We start from the raw sequence: 19213 nt of genomic DNA on the forward strand, positions 1-19213 counted from the left end.
TGACCTCTGTCATTGCCAACAAAGGGTATATAACAAAGTATTGAGATAAACTTTTGTTATTGACCAAATACTTATTTTCCACCATAATTTGCAAATAAATTCATTAATGTGATTTTCTGGATTTTTTTTTCTCATTTTGTCTGTCATAGTTGAAGTGTACCTATGATGAAAATTACAGGCCTCTCTCATCTTTTTAAGTGGGAGAACTTGCACAATTGGTGGCTGACTAAATACTTTTTRCCCCCACTGTATGCATAGTTTTTTTCTGTATATAGGAATTACAAATCAATCATGTTTCTAGTCTATTGCATAGTTACAATGTGTAATCATTGATGTCCCAGAAGCAGGAGTGGTAAACACTGTTGAAGTGTATAATTGTAATGCATACATGCAGACACAGCATCATTCAAATAATYGAGTTTGACATGACTGAAAAATAATGTCTCAAGAGATTCATACCTGAARCYCACCTTTATTTGCCAAGGAAGAGTYCATGATCAGTGAATATATTKAATGTACAGGCTACAATGTGGGAATCTCATGCGTGGTAATAACTAAAGTACATGTGTATATAGGACTTGCATCCTTGGCACAATAAAGTTATTATATTCTACTCTATCCACAGGCTTCAATAATGCCATTCAGACTTGAAGTTGATACAACAACTACTGAGCTTCATAGATTGGTATGAATATTAGTTCAGAACATAACATTTTAAGGTCCATACACAGATCGGCCACATACTGTAGCTAGKTACACATCCATATTTCATACAGTTATTTTTATCCTCCACTACACAATAAGCAAGTAAATAGTTAGRTACAGTTGAAGTCGGAAGTTTACATACACTTAAGMTGGAGTCATTAAAACTCGTTTTTCAACCACTCAACAAATTTCTTCTTAACAAACTATAGTTTTGGCAAGTCGGTTAGGAGATCTACTTTGTGSATGACACAAGTCATTTTTCCAACAATTGTTTACAGACAGATTATTTCACTTATAATTCACTGCATCACAATTCCAGTGGGTCAGAAGTTCACATACACTAAGTTGACTGTGCCGTTAAACAGCTTGGAAAATTCCAGAAAATAATCGTCAGGCTTTAGAAGCTTCTGATATCAATCAATCAATCAATCAATTTTATTTTATATAGCCCTTCGTACATCAGCTAATATCTCGAAGTGCTGTACAACACCCAGCCTAAAACCCCAAACAGCTAGAATGCAGTGTGAAGCACGGTGGCTAGGAAAAACTCCCTAGAAAGGCAAAACCTAGGAAGAAACCTAGAGAGAACCAGGCTATGAGGGTGGCCAGTCCTCTTCTGGCTGTGCCGGGTGGAGATTATAACAGAACTATGCCAAGATGTTCAAAATGTTCATAAGTGACAAGCATGGTCAATAATAATCATGAATAATTTCAGTTGGCTTTTCATAGCGTCATCAAGAGTTGAAAAACAACAGGTCTGGGACAGGTGGCGGTTCCATAACCGCAGGCAGAACAGCTGAAACTGGAATAGCGCAAGGCCAGGCGGACTGGGACAGCAAGAGTCACACGGGCGGCAGTCCGAGCATGTCCTAGGGCCCAGTCCTCCGAGAAAGAAAGAGAGAAGGAGAAAATTAGAGAGAGCCAAGATTTTCAAAATGTTCATAAATGACAAGCATGGTCAAATAAAAATCAGGAATAAATCTCAGTTGGCTTTCATAGCCGATCATTAAGAGTTGAAAACAGCAGGTCTGGACAGGTAGGGTTCCATAACCGCAGGCAGAACAGTTGAAACTGAATAGCAGCAAGGCCAGGCGGACTGGGACAGCAAGGAGTCACCACGGCCGTATCCCGACGTATGGTCCTAGGCTCAGGTCCTCCGAGAGAAAGAAAGAGAGAAGGAGAAATTAGAGAGCGCAAGATTTTCAAAATGTTCATAAATGACAAGCATGGTCAATAATAATCAGGAATAAATCTCAGTTGGCTTTTCATAGCGATCATTAAAGGTTGAAACAGCAGGTCTGGACAGGTAGGGGTTCCGTAACCGCAGGCAGAACAGTTGAAACTGGAATAGCAGCAAGGCCAGGCGGACTGGGACAGCAAGGTGCATCATGCCCGGTAGTCCTGACGTATGGTCCTAGGCTCAGGTTCTCAGAGAGAAGAGAGAACGAGAGAATTAGAGAGAGCATACTTAAATTCAACACAGGACACTGGATAAGACAGGAGAAGTACTCCAGTAACCACTGACCTAGCCCCCGACACAAACTACTGCAGCATAAATACTGAGGTGACAGGAGCGGTCAGGAGACACTGTGGCCCCATCCGAAAAACCCCCGGACAGGGCCAACAGGAAGGATATAACCCACCCACTTGCCAAAGCACACGCCCCGCACCACTAGAGGAAATCCTCAACCACCCAACTTGAGTCTGGAGGCTAATTGACATAATTTGAGTCAATTGAGGTGTACATGTGATGTATTTCAGGGCTACCTTCAAACTCAGTGCCTCTTTCTTGAAATGGGAAAATCAAAAGAAATCAGCCGTTCTGTCTCCTGGAGATGAACGTACTTTGGTGCGAAAAGTGAAAATCAATCCCAGAATAACAGCAAAGGACCTGTGAAAATGCTGGAGGAAACAGGTACAAAATTAGCTATATCCACAGTAAAATGAGTCCTATATCGACATACGAAAGACCGCTCAGCAAGGAACAAGCACTGCTCCAAAACCGCCATAACAAAGCCAGACTACGGTTTGCAACTGCACATGGGGACAAAGATCGTACTTTTTGGAGAAATGTTCTCTGGTCTGATGAACAAAATGGAACTGTTTGGCCATAATGACCATCGCTATGTTTGGAGGAAAAGGGGAGGCTTGCAAGCCGAAGAACACCATCCAACTGTGAGCACGGGTGGCAGCATCATGTTGGGGTGTTTTTGCTGCAGGAGGTCTGGTGCACTTCACAAAATAGATGCATCATGAGGTAGGAAATTGTGTGGATATATTGAAGCACATCTCAAGACATCAGTCAGGAAGTTAAAGCTTGGTCGCAAATGGGTCCTCCAATGGGACAATGACCCCAGGCATACTTCCAAAGTTCTGGCAAAATGGCTTAAGGATAACACACTCAAGGTATTGGAGTGGCCATCACAAAGCGCTGACCTCAATCCTATAGAAAATTTGTGGGTAGAACTTAAAAAGCGTGTATGAGCAATGAGGCCTACAAACCAGACTCAGTTACGAGGAATGTGCCAAAATTCACCCAAATTATTGTGGGAAGCTTGTGGAAGGCTTCCTGAAAGCTACCAAATACTAATTGAGTGTATGTAAACTTCTGACCCACTGGGAATGTGATGAAAAAAAACAAAAGCTGAAATAAATCATTCTCTCTACTATTATTCTGACATTTCACATTCTTAAAATGAAGTGGTGATCCTAACTGARTTAAGACAGGGAATATTTACTAGGACTAAATGTCAGAAATTGTGAAAAACTGAGTTTAAATGTATTTGGCTAAGGTGTATGTAAACTTCTGACTTCAACTGTAGCTATGTTACTTCAGCTGCATTGRAAGGCAAGCTTACACAATTGTACATTCAAWTTGCAYTAAATGCTTTAGCTAGCTAGATTCTTTACATCCACTGTTTCKCAAGARGACAGCCTGGTTTGCCTGTTCTCAGGAGTCCTTAAAACATTAAACAACARGAATTACAAATGAATTCTCCTAACACTAGCTAGCTGGCTAWTGTTATCTAGTCAGATAATTTACGAAAATCGCTATTTAGCAAGTTAACTTTATGAAAATATGCACAAACGTTTGTCTCTACCTTAACTAACATATTCCTCTCAATTGTACATTTTTATGACGTTATAACAACTTACATCTGGTTCCACTGTAATGTTTTGTCAGCCATCTTTGTTGAAGAACGCCACAAGGCAAGGGTGGCACGCATCAAAATTCGTCATTGGAACCACTCGATATGATTGGTCATWAAAAAAAAACTTGTGTATAATGAGTGCTCTAACTCCCCCTTGTGGTGGRCTGGAGCAATGAAGCCGTGACCCTAGGTACCTCTAAGTCTCGCTGTGCAAGCTCGCAACTTTTAAAGGAGGAACCACTATAAGCACGCATGCACACATACACAAACTCACACAGTCTGTGTATGAGATTAAGTGTTATCTGTTTGCAGGATGTTCTCACTGGGGCTCATTTGCAATGCAAGCTGCTCATTTCAAGGAAAACAGACTGAGTTTGTAGGGCTAATCACAATGTGCTTGACCTTACTGAAAGTTAAACAKACACACTTTCCCTCTTGCCACCCACAAACACAGCAGATGGAGTGTTCACGCTTTGATAACCTCAGCCTGTTGATCTCTCAGGATTTCTCTCTCTCTCTCACACACGCACACAAACACACACTATTCAACTGAGCATCATTCACGCTGGGTGGCAGGCTGGAATGAGGCAGGATGAAATGACAATGGCCAGAGGAGGAGATCATAGAAACACAAACGGGCATTTGCACACGTCAGCACAAAACTACTTGGCTGTGCCGCAGAACCGGCGTGTGTGTGCGTGTTTGTGCGTGTGTGTGTGCTAGTAACAATCGTAGAAAGGACATTGTTCAATATTCTTCCACTTGCAAACCCTCTGCACAGAAAAGACTTAGCTAACCTTTTGTCTAATATTCCTCTCTCCATGGCGATTCCAGCATTATGGACATGACATTTACATGCAACATCACAAATTGAATGTCTCACAGAATGGACAAACAGCAGCATACCTGGCCAGCAGCATACCACCCTGCATACCACTGCTGGCTTGCTTCTGAAGCTAAGCAGGGTTGGTCCTGGTCAGTCCCTGGATGGGAGACCAGGTGCTGCTGGAAGTGGTGTTAGAGGGCCAGTAAGAGGCACTCTTTCCTCTGGTCTAAACAATATCCCAATACCCCAGGGCAGTGATTGGGGACACTGCCCTGTGTAGGGTGCTGTCTTTCGGATGGGATGTTAAACGGGTGTCCTGACTCTCTGAGGTCATAAAAGATCCCATGGCATTTGTTGTACGAGTAGGGGTGTTAACCCCAGTGTCCTGGCTAAATTCCCAATCTGGCCCACAAACCATCATGGTCACCTAATAATCCCCAGTTTACAATTGGCTCATTCATCCCCGTCCTCTCCCCTGTAACTATTCTCCAGGTTGCTGCTGTAAATGAGAACGTGTTCTCAGTCAACTTACCTGGTAAAATAACGGATAAAAAAAATAACAAACAAAATATGAATGGAACTTTTGATGTTTGTTTCTATAGTACCCCTTGGGGGAGTGTATACCCAAAAAGCGGACTTCTATGCTGCAATAGTCTATGTGCCGGGGGTCTAGGGTCAGTCTGTCCTATCTGGTGAAATTCTCCTGTGTGAACTTAAGTATGCTACCTCTAATTCCTAATTCTCTCTCTCTCTCTCTCTCTCTCTCTCTCTCTCTCTCTCTCTTTTCCTGGCTGTGTAAAACCTCTGAATGCTCGGCTATGAAAAGCCATCTGACATTTACTCCTGAGGTGCTGACCTTTTGCACCCTCTACAACCACTATGATTATTATTTGACCCTGCTGGTCATCTATGAAGGTTTGAACATCTTGAAGAACGATCTGACCTTAATGGCCATGTGCTATTATAATTTCCTCCTGGCYCAGCCAGAAGAGGACTGGCCATCCCTCAGAACCTGGTTCCTCTAGGTTTCTTCCTAGGTTCCTTTCTAGGGAGTTTTTCCCTAGGCACTGTGCTTCTACATCTGCAATGCTTTCTGTTTGGGGTTTTAGGCTGGGTTTCTGTATAAKCARTTTGTGGCATCTGCTGGTGTAGATAGGGCTTTATAAATACATTCGATTGAACATTTGATTGATTCTCAAAATTTGCATGTGGGAGAAATAAAGAAAATAAGACATTATGGATGTTACATGAAATGGACAAGCTTTTTGGGGAGACTGAACATATTATCAAAATTCTGAGTTTGTAAGTCTTAGGTCAAAACATGGATAGCCATTTCTCAGAAAAGGCTTGACTGAACACAAAATGCTAGAAAATATTGTAATTTCCATTATTACTTTAGAGAGAATAAACAACTGCTATGGATGTTACAGAGTCTGAAATAGACAATCAATCCATCAAGACACTCCAGGACTATTCACAGATTGTTTATAAACACTCTTCTTGTCTTTTTATAAAAAACAGTACAGCCATGTATGAGAAATGCATTTCAGCATATATTTTCCAAGATAATCTTAGCTAGAACACATTTTTAAGACATCAACAATTGCTTCTGTAAAAGTCTGAAGAATACATCTAAGAACAAGCACACAAAATGTGTTGAATGCAAAAGCTTCTGTAGCTAAGATTTGATACATCGATATCCATTGCATCCACAACCGTTATGAATGTTACGGATGTCATAACGCTTAAAAATGATACTGACAATGAAAAGAGATAAACCAATTATAGACCATGTAAAACCCAACCCAATCTCCAAATAAAACGCCAAACCTGCAGCAACAGAATTACACCATGGCTAGACGTTTTAATTACGCCATGTGGTTTCATATCTCAGCTGTCAGTCAAACTCTGCAAAAGTGAAACTTTACTTTGTTAAGGTTAGGGGTATGGTTAAGTTTAAGTGTAGGCATTTATTCAGAGTGCCTAGCACTGCGATTGAACACGCGACCCTCGGGCCTGGAGACTGCAGCTTAAATGCCCATCCATCATCCCCCTCCACAACGCCATGGCAAGGCGTAAGCCTATTAGATGGTAATAGGTGCTCACATTGCCCCTAGTGGACGGTATAGCTTACATATTCGCCAGGTCCAAACGTAATCTGGTACCTGCAGAATCGGCACCTCCTACTACTACTTAATGGCAAATAAACCAGGTAAATATTTTGCAGCTCTCACAAAATGAAATACACGCTAAACCAGTTATAATTTTAAAAGATAAGGATACAAAAGTGATAATTAGAAACAACAATGCGATTAATTACAATTGTAAACATTTCTATGAAAATGGATAGAAATCAGACTCAACAACTCTGAAGCAGACAAAAATATGAATTAAAAACAGAGATCACCCAAGATGAAATATTAGATACTGGTTAAACATTCACATCCAGAAAGCACCAGGAATGGATGACTTTCCCATAGAATTCTATTTAACATTTTGGGACAAAGTAGCCCCCCATTTACACAAATGACAAGACACATGTTACTTAATTCAGTACTCCCTAGTTCCATGTACCAAACAGTTATTTCAGTTATATTAAAACCAGTAAAATCTGGAGAGTCCCTTGCTGATTATAGACCCATAAGTTTAATAAATTGTGACAAAATAATAACAAAGCTTATAAGCAATAGAATGGCCAGACTTGATACATATAAATCAAACAGGGTTTATTAAAAATAGACACAAACAAATACAAGAACATGTTTCAGTTTAATACAATATGCAAAAAACAACATATAGATTTATCAATAATGGCTGTTGATGTGTAAAATGTTTTTGTTCATCTTGAATGGCCTTTTCTATTCAAAACTTTAGAAGCTTTCAACTTTCCAACTGAAATAATGCATTTATTACAAATGTTGTATAAATGTCCTGAAGCAAAAATATACACAAGTAATACATTATCTGGTGAAATTGCTTTAGAAAGGGGCACAAGACAGGGATGTCCCTTCTCCCCCCTCCTGTTTGCACTGGCAATTGATCCACTTGGAGAAAGAATTAGATAGGACCCAAATGTAAGAGGTATCAGTATTGGTAAACATGAACATAAACTAAAATAATTTGCAGATGATCTCCTGATAAGTCTGAGGGTGGTTTTAACCTTCCAGACTTGGAATTGTATCAACTCGCTACCCAATAATTACTTGTGACTTACTTATAGTTAAAATGCACTGAAGAGGAACAATGTATTGAAGATGCGCATGCTCATCTTCCAAATGTTTTTACGTGTCTATTTTCAAATGATAAAACTAAGAATCATAACAACTTCATAGTTAAGAACACTATAACGATATGGAAGAAAATGAAACATATTTTACAAGAACCAATATCAGTCCCTAGAAACACAACCTTATGGGATAATCCTTGGAAAGCTTTTCAGAATGCATCGATAAATCGGCCCACATTGAAAACTAAAGGCATAGAAACCATAAACAACTTTGTAATAGGAAATACATTTATTTCGATTTGAAATCTTTTGGAAATCAGAGCAATCTTGAGGGAATCCTATTTGAGTCCGACAAGGATATTTATATGATAGGTAAGCTATACAAAACCTTGCAGAGAGCATATCCAACTGACAATATCTCCTTGGAACCAATCTTGGAACCAAGATTTAAAAAATAATTGATATTGGCACAAAATGGAGGGAATGTTGGAGCATAACTAATGAGATTACAGTTAACAAAAATGTATGCTTAATAATCCAGTATAAATAATGCATAGAATATATTATACAAAATTCACAAATTCTACCGCACAACGGAAGAGTAATATCTAAAGTCTAAAACTACAAATGACTCAATAATTCATGCCTTCTGGAAATGTTACAAAATTCAAAAGTTATGGGCAGAGTTGAAAAGATGTATGTCAGAGGTATTGCAATGTAAATGTACTTTAGTCTTTCAAGACATGGCATATGAGGGTGCAGTGAGATACCCGATGGGCCGGACAATACTCTTCATCAATTTTCTTAAGAAAACATATACTCAAAAACGTTTAATTAGCCAATCCTCCGTCGTTCAAACGCTTTATTTATTGTAAAAAGCGTGGGCTACGGAGAGAAAGAAAATCATGTCGTTTGAGGCCATGTGGCAGAAAGTGATACGGTCGCTGGAGATAGGGGTAGGGATTAATGAGTCTGGGCATGTTTGATGTCGTTTTTATGTGTATGTTTTTTGTCTATAAAAGACAAGATAAAATCGTATATAAAAGATTAGGCACCCCTGGCATACTCCATAAGAGAATGGGCTGATAAAACCTTGATGAAAGTTAGCTTTCCAGAGAAAGTTTCAAGATGATTTGACGTTGGAATTTATTGTCATTAATCTTGACCTGGAGGCAGCTCTGCAGAGTGATCGCTAGCTAGCACAGCCGCAAAGTCATAACATCATAAACCCAACCCTAATCTTAACCACACTACTAACCCTTCTGCCTAACCATAACCTTAAAATAAGACCAAAAAGCTATGTGATGTCAGGTGCATATCTTACAAAACCTTTTCCTAAAAAACGTTATGGCTTTTACATTGCCTGTCCCTGTCCCTATCTTTAAAATACTGTAGAACCTTGCAGACAAAATGCAAGACACTTCAATTTGGTCTGTATTGCTTCATTACAATATCGTCTTCATAACTAAATGAGGGAAAGCTGTGAGAGGAGAAACAAGCTCTGTGAGCTATTTCAAAAAGCCATGCAATATGATCGACTAAAAAGCCTTTTTTGTTGGCCTCCTACTCTGAAATGGCAAAAGGTCATGCAATTTTCTACTAACATTTTTCAGATGAAGCATGAACACCAACATATAGACCTTAAGGATAAGTGTAAACATGGTTTCATTTGGAAATGATTAACTTCATTTGGGCATGCTCACGTTGACATTCACACAGAATCGCCCAAATATGTCGCCCCATTGTCACACCCTAATCTGTTTCACCTGTCTTTGTGCTTGTCTCCACCCCCTTCCATGTGTCGCCTATCTTCCCCATTATCCCCTGTGTATTTATACCTGTGTGTTCTGTTTGTCTGTGGCCAGTTCGTTTTGTTTGTGAAACCTACCAGTGTTTGTTCCCCTGCTCCTGTTTGTTTCTTGCTCCTAGTCCTAGTCCTTTCCGGTTTTGACCCTTCTGCCTGCCTGCCGTTCTATACCTTGTCCCACCTTACTGGATTATTGACCCCTGCCTGCCCCGACCCTGAGACTTCCTGCCGTTCTGGACCCTTTGCACCTTCTCTGGATTATTGACCCCTGCCTGCCCCGACCCTGAGACTGCCTGCCGTTCTGGACCCNTGGACCCTTTGCACCTTCTCTGGATTATTGACCCCTGCCTGCCCCGACCCTGAGACTGCCTGCCGTTCTGGACCCTTTGCACCTTCTCTGGATTACTGACCCCTCCATTAGAAATAAACTTTTGCTTCTTCGACACTGTCTGCATCTGGTTCATACCTGAAACGTGATACCCATAACGTCTTGCAGTTTAGTTTCTACTTTAAATCTATATACGGGATGAATGATGACTTATACCTCAACAGAAACAACAGCAGAAAATAAACCGTTCTCATTGGCTGTCTCCATGAATTGCCTTTGAAGGACTGTCTTACCAATGGACTTCTCTGCAGAGAGGACGCTTCAATCGACACTCCTGTCAATGGGTTTTTGGGGATGGGAGAGAGGGAGATGGAAAGAGAGAGAGAGATGTGGAGAGATTGAGAGAGATGGAGAGGTAGAGAGAAAGAGAGATGGAGAGAGATGGAAAGACATAGATGAAAAGATAGAAAGCGATGGAGAGAAAGTGGACCGACAAAGTTAGACCAACAACAGTGATTTGATCCATTTATTTGTCAGATGCGCCGAATACAACAGGTGTAGGTAGACCTTACAGTGAAATGCTTACTTACAAGCCCTTAACCAACAATGCAGTTTTAAGAAAATACCTAAAAAAGTAAGATATAAGAATAACAAATAATTAAAGAGCAGCWGTAAATAACAATAGCGGGGCTATATACAGGSGGTACCGGTACAGAGTCAATGTGCGGGGGCACCAGTGCTGAGGTAATTMATGTAATATGTACATGTAGGTAGAGTTATTGAAGTGACTATGCATAGAAAATAATAGAGAGTAGCAGCAGCGTAGAGGGGGGGCAATGCAAATAGTCTGGGTAGACATTTGATTAGATGTTCAGGAGTCTTATGGCTTGGGGGTAGAAGCTGTTTTAGAAGCCTCTTGGACCTAGACTTGGCGCTCTGGTACCGCTTGAGTTAAACCCATGGTGAATTGAGTGTGTATGTACTGTATGTACTGTATGTGTGTGTGTGTGTGTGTGTATTCACGCATGCAAGGGTATATTCTCTCAGCTGCATTCATATTGCCATTTGTGTCTATATATGTGTGTATTCGCACCTGTGTGTGTGTGGTCTTTAAAATGGTTTAGCTCAAGTGTCCAATTTGCAGCCAAACATAGCGAGAATATTTTTTCCTGGTGGCTCGCCCTGCTCTTTATTCTACTGGCATCCATCTCGCTGTTACGCTTAGTTCTGCTACAGCTAATACCCTGCTCAATTGTGGCTAATTCTCACAATGTCAGCATGCCCCCGTGTGTGTGTGTGTGTGTGTGTGTGTGTGTGTGTGTGTGTGTGTGTGTGTGTGTGTGTGTGTGTGTGTGTGTGTGTGTGTGTGTGTGTGTGTGTGTGTGTGTGTGTGTGTGTGTGTGTGTGTGTGTGTGTGTGTGTGTGTGTGTGTGTGTGTGTGTCAACCTGACCAAGGTTCCACTCATACGGACTAATGCAGGAGCAATTAAGAGAAAGTAAAAGGTTTTCTATTCACATTTGGAAAGCTTTCACTGAGTGCACCTCTCCAGAGACCTGTGTACGTTTCCCACCGGAGTTAAACAAAACAGACTCAGTCACGCGTCACAACAGCAAGTAAATTAATGAATGACTGAATGAGAGGATCCTAACGTCTGTCCATCTGTTTGCCTGTCTGGCTGGCCTTCTGGCCATATGTCCGTCCGTACATCTGTCCATGTCTCCATCCATCCATTCATACACTGTAAGACTTTTCTGTCATTTCAACAGTAAAACACTGTAGGATGCACAGTGTAAGAATATTTTAAGATAATACACAACGCAAGGGACTAGAGGTCAATATGGAATTAACGATCAATGGAAATAGTTGTTTTTCAGTTCAACATCTGTTTAYAATCTGTGTGAGGGTTTCAGTCCTGGACTCATAGCTACATGTGGCAAGATCTCATTGGTCTGAATCGTCTATACATTGAGCCTGAAACAGGATACTTGTTATTTGGCCACTGGCCCAATTTTACTGCAAGGAATTCTAATTGGTCAACCACAGGCTAGGGTTGGGGGTTATAAATTACATCCTGGCACTTTGTTATGTGGAGAAGACTGAGGACAGGGAAGAATGAACATCTACCTCTCAGCATAACATCTGTGATTTGTTATTTTTGAATAAACCTATTTTTCTCCCCCTGATTTGCTCCCTGATTTGCTGTTATTGAAGAATAACATCAACTGCTAACAACAGTATAATACCATAAATGTGTTTTACAGCATTCATACTGTAGATTGCACTGCATTATGGGTAAAATGCTAAAAGATACTGTTATTAACTGTAATTTGGAAGCCTTCTGTAAAAATTACTCTAACATACTGTATTTATTTACAGTAATAGCTTATGCCTACTGTAGATTCAAATGATTTGTTTTAGGCACCAACCTCATGCTGTAGGGTGAGACACATGAAGCTCAGACTATTAAAAACATATCTTCTTGTAGCGGCTGTTCTACCGAGAAATGGCTTGTTTCTAGCAGTTCGAAAGATGACCAATATTTTTTCCGGGTTGACGGCCCGCATTTTACATAGAAATCACGTTGTGGGCCGRACTCGCGAGCCGCTAAAGCTGATGCGGATGACCAGAACACCATATTGTATCAGGTGCCTGCCGACCTAAGGTGCAGTGTCACTGGTCATCTGTTGCCTACCACAGTTTTGGTGGTGGAAACTAGTAACAAGGTGAATTTCCCTTCCCAGTATTATACAGTATTTCAAGTAGGATAGCAGCCTACACAAGAAATAACTAATATTGGTAGCTATCTAGATGTCACCGTGATGTATTATACTCAGTGGGGGGGAGTATGAATGGCAAAAACACCGGGACAGTGTCCTTAGCTGTCACAACCCTGTGTGATTCGGTTCACTTGGCTCTCATCTGCGCAACACAAATCACTGTTTTGTAGGCCAGGATTGTCCATATTGCCTCTCCCGCGAACCATTTGTTTCATTTAAAAAACATTGTTCCATAATGTTACAATAATAGCTCAACCTGTTCACTTTACAAGTAGTTCGCAAACATTTTGGTGGCACACGACAGAAAAGGTTGTGAGTCTGGTAKAATAATCTGTGATATTGTGTAGGCTATAGCAATGTTGTATTAGTTTGCCAGGATTTGAAGTAGGTGCATCTAGCTGTCATATTTGTATTTGTTCAATGCCTCAATTGATTTTGTAAACTATATTGGTTATATGCTGTAGAGGGTTTATAAAGGGGTTGTAATTACATTAACGATTATTTAATCATGTGTAAATGCATTGTAACCATTAATAAAGTTATATCGCATTGGTCATAATAGTGCAATAACTGGACAGACTTTGCCAAATAGTGAGACAATATTTACCTCCAGTTATTAACCATTTATAGATGCACTTACAAATGCTTATAAGGTTAACCCTTATGCATCATCATGCAACCTTATTTTCAATAGTTGCAGAGTTGAACAATAGTTATTTTCTCACTTTTGGGTGTGATGCTTTGGTGCTCTGTCCCAGGAACAGAAGAGGTTGATTTTCATGTTTTCAACCTTTGAAACCTTGGTGCCCTGGTAAAATGTATATCCAGGACATTATTCAATCAACATATTACCCCTTATCAGATTACATCAACACACTGAACACTTCTATGTGATAGTCCAAGTATGGTGAACGCTCTGGTGTGAAATGGTAACCCTAACACCTTTGGTTGGTTGGTGAAACAATGGARGAGGATCTGCATAGAAGAATGGGGAAAAACTCCCCAAATACAGGTGTGCCACGCTTGTAGCGTCATACCCAAGAAGAGTCGAGGCTGTAATCGCTGCCAAATGTGCTTCAACAAAGTACTGAGTTAAAGGGTCTGAATACTTATTATAACTTTTTTTAACGTTTGCAAAACATTCTAAAACCTTGTTTTTGCTTTGTCATTATGGGGTATTTTGATTAGGGCAAAAAACWATTTGATCAATTTTACAATAAGGCTGTAACGTAACAAAATGTGGAAAAAGTTAACGGGTCTGAATACTTTCCAAGGCACTGTAGATTGAAAAATAGTTGGGAAGAGCATCTCAATATACTGATTCCATGGCACTTTGTTTATGAGCCGAAAACGAAGCCAGATTCAAAACTATTTAAATTATTTTACAAAATTCTTGTAACCAATAGAATGTTATATATATGGGTGATTTTGCTGCGAAGAGACAGAATCATTAGATCATTTGTTTTGGTACTTTCATTATTGTCACGTATACTCCCTCTCCGGCCTCTAGGTCATCAGGCTGCTGATTATCCCGCACACCTGTCACCATCGTATCGCGCACCTGTCACTCATGACACTCACCTGGACTCCATCACCTCCTTGATTATCTTCCCTATATCTGTCACTTCCCTTGGTTCTTTCCTTTCCAAATACATTTAAACTCAGTTTAACAATTCCTGACATTTAATCCAAGTACCAATGCCCTGTTTTCAGGTCAGTTAGGATCACCACTTTATTTTAAGGATGTGAAATATCAGAATAATAGTAGAGAGAATGATTTATTTCAGCTTTTATTTCTTTCATCACATTCCCAGTGGGTCAGAAGTTTACATACACTCAATTATTATTTGGTAGCATTGCCTTTAAATTGTTTAACTTGGGTCAAAAGTTACGGGTAGCCTTCTAACAAGCTTCCCACAATAAGTTGGGTGAATTTTGGCACATTCCTCATGACAGAGCTGGTGTAACTGAGTCAGGTTTGTAGGCCACCTTGCTCGCATACGCTTTTTAAGTTCTGTCCTGTGGTGGCATATTTCTGCTTTACCAAATGAGGAGAGTTACAAACTTCACACACCAGTCAGAGTTATACTTAAACTACATCTTTAATAATAAGAGCTTTGCAATAGCCTGTTTGACTTTCAATGATGCGCTATCTCTAATGAACCATTGAAAGTGACTACAGAAAACTACAAAGATCTTTTTTGGCCAAGATACACCCCTTTCAACCTACATGCCGAACCACAAATCTTATGAACAGTTCACAAAGGTTAAGATTTGTATGAAAGATTTCTATAAAACATAGCAGACAGTTCTTGCTGTGTCAACAGTTTTCATTGTAAAGACCAGTGTCTGGCCCTCCTACTCCAAACTGGAATCGTCTCTCCCTGGTACGTTATGGAACAGAACCATTAGCTCATGCTCTCTGGAATGCTCTTTAGGTTTTATCACCCAAAGACATCGTACATCTCCTCTGTCAGGGTTATCTCATAGAGGCCCATCCTCAGTAGAACACACAAACAATAGTTAACAGAATACTATATTCTGTCAAAAAAAACAATCATTATAATGCAATACAAGCATTATAACATAATCTTGCAATTTTTCACGACAGCCCACAAATATTCTATAGGATTGAGGTCAGGGCTTTGTGATGGCCACTCCAATACCTTGACTTTGTTGACCTTAAGCCATTTTTCCACAACTTTGGAAGTATGCTTGGAGTCAAATCAAATCAAATCAAATTGTATTTGTCTCACACACACATGGTTAGCAGATGTTAATGCGAGTGTAGCGAAATGCTTGTGCTTCTAGTTCTGACAATGCAGTAATAACCAACGAGTAATCTAACCTAACAATTCCACAACTACTACCTTATACACACAAGTGTAAAGGGATAAAGAATATGTACATAAAGATATATGAATAAGTGATGGTACAGAATGGCATAGGCAAATGCAGTACATGGTATCGAGTAACAGCAATATACATATGAGATGAGTAATGTAGGGTATGTAAACATAAAAGTGGCATAGTTTAAAGTGGCTAGTGATACATGTATTACATAAAGATGGCAAGATGCAGTAGATGATATAGAGTACAGTACATACATATACATTATATTAAGTGGCATTTGTTTAAAGTGGCTAGTGATACATTTTTTATCAATTCCCATCAATTTCCATTATTAAAGTGAGCTGGAGTTGAGTCAGTATGTTGGCAGCAGCCACTCAATGTTAGTGGTGGCTGTTTAATGTCGTGGCCTTGAGATAGAGTCGTTTTTCAGTCTCTCGGTCCCTGCTTTGATGCACCTGTACTGACCTCGCCTTCTGGATGATAGCGGGTGGACAAGCAGTGGCTCGGGTGGTTGTTGTCCTTGATGATCTTTATGGCCTTCCTGTGACATCGGGTGGTGTAGGTGTCTGGAGGGCAGGTAGCTTGCCCCGGTGATGCGTTGTGCAGACCTCACTACCCTCTGGAAGCCTTCCGGTTGTGGGTGGGCAGTTGGGCGTACCAGGCGGTGATCACGGCCCGACAGGATGCTCTCGATTGTGCATCTGTAGAAGTTTGTGATTGCTTTTGGCGACAAGCCGAATTTCTTCAGCCTCCTGAGGCTGCTGCGCCTTCTTACACACGCTTGTCTGTGTGGGTGGACCAATTCAGTTTGTCCGTGATGTGTACACCGAGGAACTTAAAACTTACTACCTCTCCATACTGTCCCGTCGATGTGGATAGGGGGTGCTCCCTCTGCTGTTTCCTGAAGTCCACAATCATCTCCTTTGTTTTGTTGACGTTGAGTATGAGGTTATTTTCCTGACACCACACTCCGAGGGCCCTCACCTCCTCCCTGTAGGGCGTCTCGTCGTTGTTGGTAATCAAGCCTACCACTGTAGTGTTCCGTCGCAAACTTGATGATTGAGTTTGAGACGTGCGTGAACAGGGAGTACAGGAGAGGGCTCAGAACGCACCCCTTATGGGCCCCAGTGTTGAGGATCAGCGGGGTGGAGATGTTGTTTACCTACCCTCACCACCTGGGGGCGGCCCGTCAGGAAGTCCAGTACCCAGTTGCACAGGGCGGGGTGAGAGCCCAGGGTCTCAAGCTTGATGACGAGTTTTGAGGGTACCTATGGTGTTAAATGCTGAGCTGTAGTCGATGCAAGCATTCTCACATAGGTATTCCTCTTGTCCAGATGGGTTAGGGCAGTGTCAGTGGGTTGCGATTGCGTCGTCTGTGGACCTATTGGGCGGTAGCAAATTGGAGTGGGTCTAGGGTGTCAGGTAGGGTGGAGGTGATATGGTCCTTGACTAGTCTCTCAAAGCACTTCATGATGACGGAAGTGAGTGCTACTTTCTTGGGAACAAGAACCAATGGTGGCCCTCTTGAAGACATGTGGGAACAGCAGACTGGATAAGAGGATTGATTGAATATGTCCGTAAACACACCAGCCAGCTGGTCTGCGCGTGCTTCTGAGGACGCGCGTGCTGGGGATGCCGTCTGGGTCCGCGCTGCAGCCTTGCGAGGGTTAACACGTTCAAATGTTTTACTCACGTCGGCTGCAGTGAAGGAGAGTCCGCAGGTTTTGGTAGCGGGCCGTGTCAGTGGCACTTTATTGTCCTCAAAGCGAGCAAAGAAGTTATTTGTCATTGTCCATTTGGAAGACCCATTTGCGACCAAGCTTTAACTTCCTGACTGATGTCTTGAGATGTTGCTTCAATATATCCACATCATTTTCCTACCTCATGTAGCCATCTATTTTGTGAAGTGCACCAGTCCCTCCTGCAGCAAAGCACCCCCACAACATGATGCTGCCAACCCTGTGGAGGAGGCAGGTCTGTCTGCCCAATATACAGGTTCAAAACTGTCAGAGGAATAAAAATAGCATAAATAGGAAAGTAAACCAGTTTCATTTGAAGAACAGGATTTTGACCGCTGTGCCGTACAGATTGCAAAATAGTTGGGAAGAGATTATTGATGTATCGATTCCATGGTATATAAAGTTGAGTTGATATATAAWATGACGCAAGATTCAAGACGTCGTGTTATTCAGCTAAAATTATTGTACAGAATTCTTGCCACCAACAAAGTTTTGAATATTTGGGGCATACAATCATCGCAGATCTGCAGATTTTGTTGTTAGGRTACAGAATCAATATACTTTTTTTTGGTTTTGCCCTTAGGTTTCTGGTCTCAGGTTCAGGAATGGCTGAAAAAGCACAACATTAATCTAAAATTCACCCTAGAAATAGCATTGTTAGGAGACCTGGTAAGTCAATTACTAATATTAATACTCTTAGTAAAACTATTTATCTTCAACTGGCAATCTGTGGATTCTATTCGATTAGGTAGATCGAATAGAGCATGATGCTGCCACCCCCGTGCTTGGGATGGTGTTATTCCGCTTGCAAGCCTCCCCATTTCTCCTCCAAACATAACGATAGTCATTATGGCCAAACAGTTCTAATTTTGCATCATCAGACCAGTGGACATTTCTCCAAAAAGTACAATCGTTCCCCATGTGCAGTTGCAAACCGTAGCCTGGCTTTTTTATAGCGGTTTTGGAGTAGTGGCTTCTTCCTTGCTGAGCGGCCTTTCAGGTTATGTCGATATAGGACTCGTTTTACTGTGGATATAGATACTTTTGTACCTGTTTCCTCCAGCATCTTCACAAGGTCCTTTGCTGTTTGTCTGGAGTGATTTGGCACTTAGTTCGCACCAAAGTACGTTCCTCTCTAGGAGACAGAACGCGTCTCCTTCCTGAGCGGTGTGACGTTGGTTGCGTGGTCCATGGTTGTTTTATACTTGCGTGGCTATTGTTTGTACAGATGAACATGGTACCTTCAGGCGTTTGGAAATTGTCCTCCAAGGATGAACAGACTTGTGGAGGTCTACAAATTTTTTCTGAGGTCTTGGCTGATTTCTTTTGATTTTCCCATGTATGTCAAGCAAAGAGGCACTGCGTTTGAAGGTAGGCTTGAAATACATCCACAGGTACACCTCCAATTGACTCAAAATATGTCAATTTAGCTCTATCAGTAAGCTTATAAGCCATGACATAATTTTTCTGGAATTTTCCAAGCTGTTTAAAGGCACAATCAGCTTAGTGTATGTCAACTTCTGAACCACTGAATTGTGATAGCAGTGAATTATACAGTGAAATAATCTGCCTGTAAACAATTGTTGGAAAAATGACTTGTGTGTTATGCACAAAGTAGGTGTCCTAATGACTTGCCAAAACTATAGTTTGGTTAAACAAGAAATTTGTGAGTGGTTGGAAAATGATTTTTAATGACTCCAACGTAAGTGTATGTAAACTTCCGACTTCAATTGTACATGTCTATAAAAGGTGCCACAAGTTGACAGGGCATGTCAAGAAGAAAAAGCAGACCCACTGAG

Source organism: Salvelinus sp. IW2-2015, linkage group LG5, assembly GCF_002910315.2.
Source record: "Salvelinus sp. IW2-2015 linkage group LG5, ASM291031v2, whole genome shotgun sequence".
In the NCBI taxonomy this organism is placed as follows: domain Eukaryota; kingdom Metazoa; phylum Chordata; class Actinopteri; order Salmoniformes; family Salmonidae; genus Salvelinus; species Salvelinus sp. IW2-2015.